This window comes from Perissodus microlepis, chromosome 13, assembly GCF_051167445.1.
Source record: "Perissodus microlepis isolate ML-2025 ecotype Zambia chromosome 13, ASM5116744v1, whole genome shotgun sequence".
In the NCBI taxonomy this organism is placed as follows: Eukaryota; Metazoa; Chordata; class Actinopteri; order Cichliformes; family Cichlidae; genus Perissodus; species Perissodus microlepis.
This window is the reverse complement of record NC_140473.1, coordinates 10,130,553-10,135,601: the sequence shown is the minus strand read 5'-3', so window position 1 is coordinate 10,135,601 and position 5,049 is coordinate 10,130,553.

Genomic DNA, 5,049 nt, shown 5'->3' with positions numbered 1-5,049 from the left:
TTTAAGCCACTTTTCCCTCCTGCCTGGTCTGTTTGTGTAAAATCTCAGCCCAAGTTGTACACAAAAAGCAGTTCCTTAGCATGCAGCATTATGAAGACATTAATATAATGAGGTACTTTTATGTAATTTACAGCACTGGCAGAGATGAAATCATCTGAGAAGTTCAGAGGACAAACCCAGTTGCGTCTATGATTCAGAGGTGTTGTATTTTCACGAAGAACTGCAGTACAAAGGAGCTCATACATAACTACAGCTGTCAGTTTCCAAGTTTCCAATATTTCCCCCAATGGGCAGCAAACTTTTGGAGTATTTTAATGCACAGCTGTTCTTAAATAGACATCTTTTACAACAAAAAATACTCTGTTGCTATTTTAAATCATAATTTGTAATAATAAGCTGGAAGTCAGTACTGGGCCAACATGCAATCTGCCACATACATACACTGAATGAATCTTAAGACATTTGTATAGAGTGGTTACAATTTTGAAACCATGAAAAAACATTATTTTAGATTCTCAGCTAAAGATTATGAGTTGAAGAACTCATGAGGGGAAAAACAGGATTTATGTTTAGAGCATTGTGATAGTCCAACATTAGATTTTATGGTGAGAAGAGAAAATCTTGCAGCCTTCAGCAGATGACCACAAACAACCTTAAAGTGTAACTCTCTCCGCACACAGTGTAGTATATGCTGTACACCAGGGGTCCCCAATTTTTAGATCGCACCCTGGGTCAACACACCTGAATCACATGATTAGTTCATTACCAGGCCTCTGGAGAACTTCAAGACATGTTGAGAAGGAAATTTAGCCATTTAAATCAGCTGTGATGGATCAAGGACACATCTAAAACCTGCAGGGACACCGGCCCTCGTGGACTGGGATTGGGGACCCCTGCTGTACACTATGGAGGTGTAGTTACAAGAAAACCACATTTCTGAGTGGAAGGGGGACTTCCATTTTGCTCTACACACTCGTCACTAACGAACAAGTAGCCCTCTTAGCCCTGATGTGCAACCGCATGTCTGTAGTAGTGCGGCGTCACTTTTACTACCCCGTGATCAAATCCACAACGTGTGTCACACGGTGCTTTCTTGCCTTTCACTGTTGACTGTCCACAATAAAAGTCCATGTTGAAACAACAGAGTCACGTAATGTTTGGTTACAGAGAAAAGTAATTATTCCGTTCTCTGCCTTTGGTGGCTGGACATTAAAATGTGAACAGGATACATGTTTTAAAAGATAGCACGAGGAGTAAATCTCTTTAGGAGAGAGTGCACAGATCTTAGTAAATATAGGGGGGAAGGGAGTGCTCACTAACCATCTAATCCACCGCATTCTTGTTAGGGGTCTGAGTCTGAATTCAGGCAGGCTTCAATGCCATGCCCTGTGATAGGAGGGGTTGCAAAAGGCTGAGGTAATTGGATTGGTATACGGCACTGAGTGTCAGACAACAAAAGATATCCATCTCTCTCATGGCCGTTCAGCTCTTTTGTGGCTGGCTGGAATTTATTTGGTCATTCACTCTACTCTTCCAAGCTCAGCAAGGACATAAGAACAGAAGTGGCCCACCAGGACTGGTTCAGTCCGGTGGTCTCTTATGCTGGCCAATGGAGTCACAGTGCCTGTGCAGCCCATGTGTGGGGATCTATGAAACACGGATCCCCCAAAGCCCAGGGGTCATTTGTGTGATCATTACCATAATCACATTAAGGCTGCAGGAGATTATCACCGTGGCCTCAGAGGAGAAACCCTGTCTGTGCGCCGTGTCGGCTACGAGCCATGCTTACAGGGAGCACCAATCATCGGTGGGGGTGGAGGCTTCCTGCGTAAACGTGCAAACACAAAAAACATCCCGTCTTTCTTAAAAAAAAAAAAAAAGAAAGATCCCTCTTATTTTTATGGATGTACTCTCACTTCTCACACCACTCCTGTCATCAACCCAAACACCAGCATCACCTCTGGGCAGATAGTGAAGACCCGACAGATTTCCTCACCCCACTCAAAGTGTCCACAAGATTGGCTTTTCCCATCAAGAAGAAAAAATGCTCCCTGAGGTTAAAAACTTCTCCAATTAACCCTAATTACCCAGAACAGCATTGAAATTAGGCCTGTAACCTGAGATGTTTATCAGGTCAGTGAGTGGAGCTGGGGTAGAGGAAGCTGCACCTTTCATCTTGAAGTTCAACCACAGGAAATGTGACACCTGAATATTGACAGCGGTGATTTAAGACCACTTAGAGTGCTGGGCAAAAGTCTTGAGCCTCCCCTCATTTTTTAAAAATATTATTCTTCCAGTGACATTTTGGTATTTTTTTTAAGTGGTTTTGAGTAACAGTTCTCCAGGTTTTCTAAAAGTCCTTCAAAGGTTTTCTTTGTACATTGGCTGCTTTTTCCCTCATTTATAGTCCAGTCCTAGTACAGGCTCATTTTCAGAGGAATGCTTTTGGTTCGATTTGGTAAGCCGCTTAGCCTACGAATCATTCAAGCTTATAAAAAGGCTCCTAACTCATGAGGTGAACCAGTGTTGAGTCTGCACACAGACAACTTAGCAAAGAACCAAATTTAAATTCTTTAGGCACTTTGTTACTAAGAGCCTGTAGCAATAATACATAATTTGCTCAAATTTCTTTAGTTGAATCGCCATAAAAATGCCAAAGATAACAGTTTGACAGGCTCAAAATAGCATTTTTTAGACCAAGAATTGATTCCCAAAGAAACATAAGGTGAAAACATACACTGACACAGGACCCGAGAGATGTATCTGGCCCTTCAACTGATCCATCTACTGTTCAACAAAGCCTCATCAGAAATGGTTTCAGTGGGAAAACGCCAGTCAAGAAGCCATTCCCAAGAAAGGGAAACAAGAGAAAAGGCTGAGGTTTGCAAGATTACTTATGGAGTGATTCATCCAAATTGGAATTTTTTTGGTTCAATTCATCATCAGTATGTTCAGAGGTGGTCTGGAGAGAGGTACAACAGTAAAACACAACGGAGGCTCTGTCATCTTATCAAAATTGATGGAATTATGAACTCAGAAAAGTGCCATCAGATTTTGAACCACCATGTAATACCACCTGGAAAGAATCTGATTGGCAGCAGCTTCATTTTTCAGCAGGACAATAATCCCCAAAACACTGCCAGTGCAGTAAAAGCACACTTGGATAGAGAAACACACAGTGGAACACTATTAGTCATGGACTGGCCTCCCCAGAGCCCAGACCTCTACATTACTGAAGCAATGTGGGATCATCTTTAGAGAGATGAATATTAAAGACAGCCGACATCCAAAGAAGAGCTTTGAATGTCTTTCAGTGACATTCAAAGCGTTCTTTGGATGAGTTTCCCTGCAGCTTCGGAATGGGATCTACGCCTGTCCTCAAAGGCAATGTCCTTCAGGGGGAGAATTATTCCTGAAGACTACTTAAAGAAATGACATGAAAGTTTGACTAAGAGAGTTCAGACTGTGCTGAAGAATAAAGGTGGTCATACTTGAAATATAGTGACTATTGCAATATTTGGTATGACTGCTACATACTTATATTGACTAATCATGCACATCCATTCATGTATGCACATATTTCAATAAATCACTGCACCTGTTTCCCATTTTTCTATATAAAGAAATAAGCGGTGGTTCAATTATTTTGCACACTCACACATGCCTCCCTTTTCAAATACATTAAAGGGCTACCACTACTTATAGTGCTACCATGCACCAACCCTGTGTCATAACACATCTCGACAAAATATCAGATAAGCTACATGTCTCACTGCACCTCGGTTACTTGTGGGGTTTGAGAAAACCCATGACCTTTCTGCTTATCAGATACAAACGGATACATCTGAGACATGCGATAGGCTCATAAACAGCTATAAAGTGAGATGGTGAAGTATTACATAGTTACTGATTGATGATGCTCCTCACTTTGCCAGTTTTGTGTGTTTCTTTGATTCTGACCCATTGAGTGACCTGTGTAATTGGTCCACACAAATCACTAACCACAGGGGCAGGGAGGGGAGGGGGTGGGTGGTTTCCATCCTCTCATATCCACATGTGTACATGTGTATGTAAGGCACTCACCTATCCGGTTCACGGATTACCTTCTGGCAGAGATACACCTGGGACACATTGCCCTTTGACACCAAAAGGACAGTGTGGTAATAACATCTTTCAGCAAACTATCAGTGATTTTGAACCTTGAAGCTCTAAATCCAGACAGCGGGGTTTCCCATCTCGATATTATGCTTGGCTATAGAAGCTGATTGGAAACAGCTTTAAAATGTAAGTTACATTTCTTATGGCATGTCTTCCACTCTGGGGGCACTGTTGCATATACTCCTAATACTATCAAGCTGCCACTTTTAGGTTGTTTAAAATGTCAGACAATTAAGTATTTCTGCCCATAAAGTGTGCTTAAAAAAAAAGGCGAAGAGATTGAGCTTCTTTTTTTTTCTACTGTGGAATTTTATGCTCTTTATCCAAGGCTTCTCTGACATACCATGCATTTGGAATCTGCCCTTGACTCAGCACTGGCCTTGATGCGAGCCCATTTTGCAGCCCAGATGATTTAGTATGTTCCTTATTGCTTCAAATATTGAAGGGGAGGGGGGTAAAACCCAGCTGAACTCGCTCTGTCCATCTTTTAAGCTGACATAAATCTTTATGAGGTAAAATAAGAGTATACACTGTGGTGAGAGTAGTGTTTAAATAATAACAATCGTTTAAAAACAGATAAAATCTATCTAGAGGTGGGGAGGTGGAGCTTGATGCGTGTCTTAAGGTATAATTCGTTTATGTTTGTGGCTTGTGCTGACTTATGAGTATCAAAATGACTTCGGGTCATAGATTATTTCCACTTTTATTTTTCCACCACAGCACTGCCAAAGAGTCCTTATGGTTATCCTCATAATAATGCGCGCGCGCGTGTGCGTGTGTGTGTGTGTTAGAAAGAGAGAGAGAGAGAGAAAGAAATATGGGGCCGGGCTTAGCGCTCATGAATATGAAGTTTGCAGGCTTGGACACTCCCTCGTTGCTGAACTTGTGTAG